Source organism: Aotus nancymaae, unplaced genomic scaffold (assembly GCF_030222135.1).
Source record: "Aotus nancymaae isolate 86718 unplaced genomic scaffold, 86718_ANA_hifiasm-v0.15.2.pri h1tg000016l, whole genome shotgun sequence".
NCBI classification, from domain to species: Eukaryota; Metazoa; Chordata; class Mammalia; order Primates; family Aotidae; genus Aotus; species Aotus nancymaae.
In genome coordinates this window covers 14,661,060-14,672,450 of record NW_026988428.1, presented here as the reverse complement: position 1 = coordinate 14,672,450, position 11,391 = coordinate 14,661,060, and the positions used below count along the sequence as shown (strand labels likewise).

The 11,391-nt window shown below is 35.6% G+C and overlaps 1 pseudogene; it reads left to right on the top strand.

Moving 5' to 3' along the window:
* Window positions 1–830: 830 nt before the first annotated feature.
* On the top strand, window positions 831–1,397 carry LOC105709909 (low molecular weight phosphotyrosine protein phosphatase-like; annotated as a pseudogene).
* The last annotated feature ends 9,994 nt before the right edge of the window (window positions 1,398–11,391 follow it).

Sequence of the window (11,391 nt, the reverse complement as noted above, 5' to 3'; positions counted from 1 at the left end):
GCTATGTGGGCTCTTTTTTGATTCCGTATGAATTTTAGAATTGATTTTTCTAACTCTGTGAAGAATCATGGTCATATTTTGATAGGGATTGTATTGAATTTATAGACTTCTTTTGGCAGTATGGTCATTTTCACAATATTGATTCAACCCATCCATGAGCATGGAATGTGTTTCCACTTATTTGTGTCATCTATAATTTCTTTCAGCAATGTTTTGTAGTTTTCCTTGTCTCTATAAGGAGGCTTTTGACCCCTTGATTAAGTGTATTCCTAAGTATTTTATTTTATTTATTTTATTTTTGTTGAAGCTACTGTAAAAGTGGTTGAGCTCATGATCTGATTCTCTGCTTGGCCCTTTTTGGTGTATAGAAGGACTATTGATTTGTGTACATTAATCATGTATCTGGAAACTTTGCTGAATTCTTTTATCAGTTCTGGGAGCTTTCTGGAGGAGACTTTAGGGGTTTCAAAGTAAATGATCATGTTGTCAGCAAACAGTGACAGTTTGACTTCCTCCAGAATCTACAACGAACTCAAATCAGTAAGAAAAAAACAAACAATCCCATCCAAAAGTGGGTTAAAGACATAAATAGACAATTCTTAACTGAAGTACAAATGGCCAACAAACATATGAAAAAATGCTCAACATCACTAATAATCAGGGAAATGCAAATCAAAACCACAATGCGATACCACCTTCCTCCTGCAAGTATGACCATAATCAAAAAATCAAAAACAGTAGATGGTGGCATAGATATGGAAATGTAAACTAATAGAGCCACTATGGAAAACACTGTAGCTATTCTTTAAAGAACTAAGACTACACGTGGGAAGATGGCGGAGCCAGTTACCAAGTCCATGCTGTTTGTGTGTCTGGGTAACATTTGTCGATCACCCATTGCAGAAGCAGTTTTCAGGAAACTTGTAACTGATCAAAACATCTCAGAGAACTGGAGGGTAGACAGCGTGGTGACTTCCGGGTATGAAACAGGGAACCCCACTGACTACTGAGGGCAGAACTGCATGAAGAGGCATGGTATTCCCATGAGCCACATTGCCCGGCAGATTACCAAAGAAGATTTTGCCACATTTGATTATATACTATGTATGGATGAAAGCAATCTGAGAGATTTGAATAGAAAAAGTAATCAAGTTAAAACCTGCAAAGCTAAAATTGAACTACTTGGGAGCTATGATCCACAAAAACAACTTATTATTGAAGATCCTTATTATGGGAATGACTCTGACTTTGAGGCGGTGTACCAGCAGTGTGTCAGGTGCTGCAGACCATTCTTGGAGAAGGCCCACTGAGGCAGGTTCATGCCCTGCTGCAGCCAGCCTGACTAGACCCCACCCTGAGGCCCTGCATTTCCCAGTCAGTGTGTAATAATGTTCCAGAGTCCAAAGCCCCAGCTCTTTGTTCAGTTGACTTACAGTTTCTTACCTTAAAAAAATAATTGTAGGTGGAAATCAGTTGTGATTGGCAGAAGAATAAATAAAAACCTTTGATTCAGACAGTTAAAAAAAAAAAAAAAAGAACTAAAATTAGAACTACCATTGGATCCAGCAATCCCACCACTGGGTATCTACCCAGAAGAAAATAAGTCATTATTAAAAAAAAAAAAAAAACATACTTGCACACGCATGCTTATGGTGACAGAATTCACAATAGCAAAATCATGGAACTAATTCAATCAACAAGTGGATAAAGAAATGTGATTTATATGTATATATATATGTGATACATATACATATATATGATGGAATATTACACACATACATATAAATATGCTACATATATGTATGTATATATACATATATATATGTGTGTATATATATCCATATTGTCAGCAGTGACATATATATATATATATATATGATGAAATACTACACAGCCATAAAAAGGAATGAATTAGCAGCATTTGCAGTGACATAGATGAGATTGGAGACTATTATTCTAAGTTAAGTAACTCAAGAATGGAAAACCAAAAATCATATGTTCTCACTGATATGTGCAAGCTAAGCTATGAGGACACAAAGGTAGAAGAATGATACGATGGACTTTGGGGACTTGGGGGAAAGAATGGGAGGGAGGCAAGGGATAAAAAAAATCTATAAACATGGTGCAGTGTATACTGCTCAGGTGATAGGTGCACCAAAATCTCACACATCCCTACTAAAGAACTTACTCATGTAAACAAATACCACCTGTACGCCAGTGACTTACTGAAAAAAAAAATTATAAGGATGAGAATGCAGCTCAGCAAGCCCTCTGTAGGCAGACTGTGACTAGTCTTCCTTCTTGCTGGGCAGGGCATCTCTGGAAAAAGGCAACAGCCCATCAAGGACTTATAAATAAAACCCCACCTTCCCTGGGCAGAGCACCTGAGAAAATGGACGGTTGTGAGCTTCACTTCAGCAGACTTAAATATCCCTGCCCAGCAGCTCTGAAGGGAGTATTGGAGCTCTAAGAAAAGCACGTGAGCTCTGATGAGGGAGAGACTGCCTCCTCAAGTGGCTCCCTGACCCCCGTACAGCCAAAGAGACAACTCATACAGGAGAGCTCTGGCTGACATCTGGCCAGTACCCTTCTGGAACAAAGCTACCAGAGGAAGGAACAGCAGCAATCCTTCCTGTTCTGCAGCCCCCCCGGGTGATTCCCAAGCAAGCAGGGTCTGGAGTGGACCTCCAGCAGTCCTGCAGCAAAGAGGCCCAGCTGTTAGAAGGAAAATTTAAAAACAAACAAACAACAAAATCAAAGAAATAGCTTCAACATCACCAGAAAGGATGTCCACTCAGCGACCCCATCCGAAAGACACCAACTTCAAAGACCAAAAGTAGATAAATCCATGAAGAAGAGAAGGAAACAGTGCAAAAAGGCTGAAATCCCAAACAACCAGAACACCTCTGCTCCTCCAAGGGATCACAACTCCTCAGCAGCAAGGGAACAAAACTGGGTGGAGAATGAGTTTGACAAACTGACAGAAGCAGGCTTCAGAAGGTAGGTAATAACAAACTTCTCTGAGCTAAAGGAGCATGTTCTAACACAATGCAAAGAAACTAAGAACCTTGGAAAAAGGTTAGACGAAATGCTAACTAGAATAACCAGCTTAGAGAAGAACATAAACAACTTGATGGAGCTGAAAAACACAGCACAAGAATTTTGTGAAGGATACACAAGTTTCAATAGCCAAATCAATCAATCAAGAAGAAGAAGAAAGGATATTAGAGGTTGAAGGTCAACTCAATGAAATAAAATGGGAAGGTAAGATTAGAGGAAAAAGATTGAAAAGAAATGAACGAAGCCTTCAGGAAATATGGGATTATGTGAAAAGACCTAATTTACATTCAATCAGTGTACCCAAATATGATGGGGAGAATAAAACAGCTGGAAAACACTCTTCAGGATACTATCCATGAGAACTTTTCCAACCTAGCAAGGCAGGCCAACATTCAAATTCAGGAAATACAGAGAACACTACAAATATATTCCTCAAGAAGAGTAACCCTAAGGCATAGACTCATCAGATTCACCAGGGTTGAAATGAAGGCAAAAATGCTAAGGGCAGCCAGAGAAAGGTTGGGTTACCCACAAAGGAAAACCCATGAGACTCACAGCAGATCTCTCAACAGAAACCCTACAAGCCAGAAGACAATGGGGGCCAATATTCAACATCCTTAAAGAAAAGAAAGTTCAACCCAGTATTTCATATCCAGCCAAACTAAGTTTCATAAGTGAAGGAGAAATACAGACAAGCAATTCCTGAGAGATTTCATCACCACCAGGCCTACCTTACAAGAGCTCCTGAAGGAAGCACTAAACATGGAAAGGAACAACCAGTACCAGCAACTGCAAGAACATACCAAATGTTTAAGACCATTGACACAATGAAGAAACTGTATCAATTAATGAACAAAACAACCAGCTAGTATCAAAATGGCAGGAGCAAATTCACACATTACAATATTAACCTTAAATGTAAATGAGCTAAATGCCCCAGTCAAAACATACACACTGGCCAATTGGATAAAGGGTCAAGATCCATTGGTGTTCTGTATTCAGGAGACCCGTCTCACATGCAAAGACACACATAGACTCAAAATGAAGGGATGGAGGAAGATTTACCAAGCAAATGGAGAGCGAAAAAAAAAAAAAAGGGGGGGGGTTGCAATCCTAGTCTCTAATAAAACAGACTTTACACCAACAAAGATCAAAAGAGACAAAGAAGGGAATTACATAATGGTAAAGGGATCAATGTAACAAGAAGAGCTAACTATCCTAAATATACATGCACATAATACAGGAACACATGGATACAAAAAGTATGTTCTTAATGACCTACAAAGAGACTTACACCCCCACACAATAATAGTGGGAGACTTTAACATTCCACTGTCAGTATTAGATCAATGACACAGAAAATTAACAAGGATATCCAGGACTTGAACACAGATCTGGACCAAGCAGAACTAATAGACAACCACAAGACTCTCCACCCCAAATCCACAGAATATACATTCTTCTCAGCACTGCATCACACTTACTCTAAAATTGACCACATAATTGGAAGTAAATCACTCCTCAGCAAATGCAAAAGAATGGAAGTCATAACAACCAGTCTCTCAGATCACAGTGCAATAATATTAGAACTCAGAATTAAGAAACTCACTGAAAACTGCACAACTACATGGAAACTGAACAACCTGCTCCTGAATGACTGCTGGATAAATAATGGAAATGAAGGCACAAATAAAGATGTTCTTCAAAACCAATGAGAATGAAGACACAACCTACCAGAATCTCTGGGACACATTTAAGCAGTGTCTAGAGGGAAATTTATAGCACTAAATGCCCACAGGAGAAGTGAGGAAAGATCTAAAATTGACACCCTATAGTCACAATTTAAAGAACTAGAGGAAGAAGATCAAACAAATTCAAAAGCTAATGGAAGACAAGAAATAACTAAGATCAGAGCAGAACTGAAGGAGATAGAGACACAAAAAAATATTTGAAAAAATTAGTGAATCTAGGAGCTGGTTTTTTGAAAAGATCAACAAAAATAGACCACTAGCCAGACTAATAGAAAAGAGAGAAGAATCAAATAGTTGCAATAAAAAATGATAAAGAGGATATCACCACAGATTCCACAGAAATACAAACTACCATCAGAGATTACTACAAACACCTCCGTGCACATAAACCAGTAAATCTAGAAGAAATGGATAAATTCCGGGACACTTACACCCTCCCAAGACTAAGCCAGGAAGAAGTTGAATCCCTGAATAGAATAATAACAAGGTCTGAAGTTGAAGCAGCAATTAATAGCCTACCAACCAAACGAAGTCCAGGACTAGATGGGTTCACAGTCGAATTCTACCAGATGTACAAAGAAGAGCTAGTACCATTCCTTCTGGAACTATTCCAAACAATACAAAAAGAGGGAATCCTCCCTAACTCATTTTATGAGACCAGCAACATCCTGATATCAAAACCTGACAGAGATGCAACTAAAAAAGAAAAAATTCAGGCCAATATCCATGATGAATATTGAAGCAAAAATATTCAATAAAATACTGGTAAACCAAACAGCACATCAAAAAGCTTATCCATCATGATCAAGTTGACTTCATCCCTGGGATGCAAGGCTGGTTCAACATACATAAATCTATAAACATAATCCATCACATAAACAGAACCAAAGACAAAAAACCACAATTATATCAATAGATGCAAAGAAGGCCTTCTACAAAATTCAGCAGCCCTTTATGCTGAAAACTCTCAATAAACTAGGTATCAGTGCAATGTATCTCAAAATAATAAAAGCTATTTATGACAAACTCACAGCTAATATCATACTGAATGGGCAAAAGCTGGAAGCATTCCCTTTGAAAACTGGCACTAGACAGGGGTGCCCTCTATCACCACTCCTATTCAACATAGTATTGGAAGTTCTAGCCAGAGCAATCATGCAAGACAAAGAAATAAAGGGTATTCAATTAGGAAAAGATGAAGTGAAAATGTCTTTTGATTGTATATTTAGAAGATCCCATTGTCTCAGCCCAGAATCTCCTTAAGATGATAAGCAACTTCAGCAAAGTCTCAGGATACAAAATCTATGTGCAGAAATCACAAACATTCCTATACACCAATAAGAGACAAACAGAGCCAAATCATGAGTGAACTCTCATTCACAATTGCTACAAACAGAATAATATACCTAGGAATACAACTAACAAAGGATGTGAAGGACCTCTTTTTTTTTTTTTTTTTTTTTGGAGACGGAGTTTCACTCTTGTTATCCAGGATGGAGTGCAATGGCGTGATCTCGGCTCACCGCAACCTCCACCTCCTGGGTTCAGGCAATTCTTCTGCTTCAGCCTCTCGAGTAGCTGGGATTACAGGCATGCGCCACCATGCCCAGCTAATTTTTTGTATTTTTAGTAGAGACAGGGTTTCACCATGTTGACCAGGATGGTCTCGATCTCTTGACCTCGTGATCCACCCACCTCGGTCTCCCAGGACCTCTTAAAGGAGAACAACAAACCACTGCTCAAGAAAATAAGGGAAGATACAAACAGATGGAAAAATATTCCATGCTCATGGTTAGGAAGAATCACTATTGTGAAAATGGTCATACTGCCCAAAGTAATTTGTACATTCAATGCTATCCCTATCAAGCTACCACTGACCTTTGCAGAACTGGAAAATACTACCTTAAACTTCATATGGAACCAAAAAAGAGCATGCATAGCCAAGAAAATCCTAAGCAAAAAGAACAAAGCTGGAGGCATCATGTTACCTGACTTCAAACTATACTATAAGGCTACAGTCATCAAAACAGCATGGTACTGGTACCAAAACAGAGACATAGACCAGTAGAACAGAACAGAGACCTCAGAATTAACGCCACACATCTAAAACCATGTGATCTGTGATCTTTGACAAACCTGACAAAAACAAGCAATGGGGAAAGGATTCCCTATTTAATAAATGGGTGTTGGGGTAACTGGCTAGCCATGTGCAGAAAGCAGAAACTGGAACTCTTTCTTATACCTTATACAAAAATTAACTCCAGATGGATTAAAGATTTAAACATAAGATCTAATGCCATAGAAACCCTAGAAGAAAATCTAGACAATACCATTCAGGACACAGGCATAGACAAGGACTTCATGATTAAAACACTAAAAGCATTGACAATAAAAGCCAAAATAGATAAATTGGACCTAATTAAACTTAAGAGTTTCTGCACAGCAAAAGAAATATTCATTAGCTTGAACTGGCAACCAACAGAATGGGAACACATTTTTGTAATCTACTCATATGACATAGGGCTAATATCCAGAATCTACCAAGAATTTAAACAAATTCACAAGGAAAAACAAAACAATCCCATCAAAAAGTGGATGAAGGATATGAACAGTCACTTTTCAACAGAAGACATTTATGCAGCCAACAGACATATGAAAAAAATGCTCATCATCACTGGTCATTAGAGAAATGCAAATCAAAACTACATTGAGATACCATCTCATGCTTGTTAGAATGGTGATCATTAAAAAATCTGGAGACAACAGATGCTGCAGAGGATGTGGGTAAATGGGAACACTTTTAATCTGTTGTTGGGAGTGTAAATTAGTTCAACCATTGTGGAAGACAGTGTGAGGATTCCTCAAGGATCTAAAAATAGAAATACCATTTGACCCAGCAATTCCATTACTTGGTATATACCCAAAGGATTATAAATCATTCTATTATAAAGACCCATACATATGTATGTTCATTGTGGCACTGATTAAAATAGCAAAGACTTGGAACCAACTCAGATGCCCATCAAGGACAGACTGGACAAGGAAAATGTGGCACATATACACCATAGAATACTTTGCAGCCATGAAAAGATGAATTCATGTCCTTTGCAGGGACATGGATGAAGCATGAAACCATCATTCTCAGCAAACTGACACAAGAACAGGAAACCAAACACCACATGTTCTTACTCATAAGTGGGTGTTGAAAATGAGAACACATGGACACAGGAAGGTGAACATCACACACTGGGGCCTGTTGTGGGATAGAGGGGCTAGGGGAGGGATAGCAGGTGTTGGGGAGGGATAATGTTAGGAGAAATATCTAATGTAGGTGCCAGGGGATGGATGCAGCAAACTACCATGGCATCTGTATACCTATGTGACAGTACTGCATGTCTGCACATGTACTGCAGAACTTAAAGTATAATAATAATAAAAAAAAGAGTCATAGATACATCTTTTTAAGCTAATTTTTTTTACCTCACAGATAACAATTGTCTTTATAGTGTGAAATATGATGTTTTGAGATATGTATACATTGTGAAATGGCTAAATTAAGCTAATCAAAATATGCATTACCTCACATTGTTATAATTTTGTGTGTTATGTAAATATTTTTAAAAATGAGAAAAAAGAAATAAAATAAAAATTTTAATTTAATGGTATTGTTTCTCTGATCTTTATGTTACTGAACATGTCCCCCATAAGTTATTGAACAGAAAATTTGTTTTCTTAATTTTAAAGGACCTGTTTCTATGATTGTATAATGAAAACTGATATATTTTTATTATATATTCTTATCAGGTAAATGAATTTATCATTCATGTCTCTTCTATTTGTAGGTTATAAATAATTTATTTCTTTGTTTTTATTTGCTTTTTATAATTGTGTGCCAAAATTGACCAAATAAACTTTTTCTATCTACTTATAAGTTTTCCTTATTTTTTTAAATATATATTTTATTGCATTTTAGGTTTTGGGGTACATTTCAATAACATGCAAGATTGTTGCATAAGTACATACATGACAATGTGGTTTACTTCCTTCCTCCCCATCACCTATATCTGACATTTCTCCCCATGTTATCCCTCCCCAACTCCCCACCCCCTGCTGTCCCTCCCCTAGTTTTCCTTTTTTAATATATTATGGGTTTGTTTAAATTAACAGGTGGTAAGCTATCCCTTAATTTCTGAGAAAACATGTATTTTATGACAATGTATTCTTTTGTGTATACATTTCTAGTATAGGTTTCAAATTAAAAAAATATTAATGTTTGAAAATGTCATTAACCTTCAATCTTTCTCACACTGACCTAAGCAAGCTTTGATATGAAAGTTACATACCAGCAAAATTAAGTACTCTGGAAATTTTTCATTTTTACCACATTCTGGTTAAAAACAATTTAGATAAGATAAAAATTATCTATTATGTGAAAATTTGCTACCATGTGCCACTAAAACATTTTTAGAACAGCATTGTGTTTTGTATTAGTGTGAATGTTTTTTTTGTTTTAATGTGTGTGTGTGTGTATGTATGGAGTGGATGTCTCCCTGCAGTATCTTTTGTTAGCAATCATTTTTCACTTTTATTTTTGTACCAAATATTTGGTCTTGATCAAACTAATCAGGTGTTATTTATTTTGCTAATCTTTATTTTACATTCTTTTATTATTTCTCAGTATGCTATTATATAATCATTTCATTAATAATTTGATGACTTTATTATTTTGTTATAATTATTTTGATACTATAATATATTGCTTTCATTTTTGGTATCTTCATTTTCTTTTACATTCTTATTCTTATGCCCCTATTCTCTTTCTTTCAGTGTATTCAGTTGCCTTCCTATTATTAACCAATTGAATTATATATGTAAGATTAATTTCCAAGCAATTCTTACTTTCAAACCTTCTTTTTCCTACTATATAAAATATAGAATACGTTTTTATTTATGCACTATTCATACAACAAAACTGTTGAATTTAATACTTTTGTTGTCATTCAGTTCTACATATTTTTAAGTTTACACTGACTTCACTTTTGATAGAGTATTTAAATTGTGTTTGTTAATTCTATAAACATAATCCAAAAAGTATCAAAAATTGTGCTTTTTTAATGTTTCTTTTTGTATCGTTTTTACATTTTATTTCATTTATTTTGATACCTGTTTTATGTATTTTTTTTAGTAATTTGGAGACTTCCTTTGTGTCCTCCTATTTGGATGAATGTTCCATGTGTATTCTCCCACATCTGTTGGGAACAGACAAAAGTCTGTTGTGGCACTTCTGTTTTTCTATGGTTTTAAAAATTGTTCTTTCTGTTTCACCTAGCATTTACTGAGAAGTAGGCATACTAGCTTGGTCAGTATTTTGAACCTTTTTGTTATTAAGCATTAAAGTTCACAATCATTTTATATTCATAGTGAATTTCTCCTTTCATCACTTAGAAATGTCCATTTTTATCTTTGACAATGACTACTTTTTCAAAGTTTTTCTTCTCAGAAAATTAATAGAAATATTCTTGTGGCAGAAATACAGCCAAAACTGAAAATCGCAGCAGTACCCTTTGCAAAGGTTTTGAGAGTGGAAATATGTCTTAATACGCCATTGGTTTTTATTTTAATCTGTACAGTAGCATAGAATGTGGGCCTTTTCAACTGCCTAAAGCAGGAATTTGAACTGGTTCCTCCCAGAAGTGGACTGCCATAATTCTGGTTTTAAAAAACAGGAGAATAAATAAATATAACTTATCTGATGAACTATAAACCTAGTTTCTTACTTGCTCAAGGTGAAAAATGTACATCAACAGCAAAAGGTCTATTAAATAAATTAATGTAAAACTACTCTGATCAGATATTGCCATGACTGCAACTGAATAAAATTTACACAGGGGAGAAATATGCCCATAAAGAAATTTTAAGTTATGCAACATAAGAAAAAGATTTCCATAATGAATTCAAAATCGTAAAAGAGAATTAGCATATCCAAGACCAATAACAGAATATTCATCATCAAGAACATAAAAATGTGCCTTAAAAATAAGCACGTTTATAAAATAACAAATCAGAATGAATGTAATGAAAATTTAGATAATATAAATAAAAAACATTAAAAATCAGTGAACAGGTAAAACCATTCTATTAAACAGATTAAAAAGATAATGAGTGAACTAGTCAATAATTATAAAGAAGCAGAGAGGGATAAGACAATAAAAAATCAGAAGGAATTGTTAGAGGAATGGAAACTATAGTGAGACATCTAACAATAAGAATTAGAGAAAGTAGAGAGAGTTGACTTTAAATAGGTAATTATGGAGATTTTAGAATTGATAGAATTCTTGTTTGTTCAAGTTCAAGAAGCACAACAGTCCCTGAGTGGAATAAATCCACATGTAGACATTAAATAGGAAAAAAAAAGAAGCTCAAATAACATTTTGAAGCTTCGGAAGAAAAGATGACAATAGTACTTTCTTAAGAGCAAGGACAATTGGATTTCATTATTCATCTCAAGTACTAGAACAGAAATACCTATGATAAAGAACTTCAGTAATGAACTCTTGGAACTCAATAATAAGAATGACAT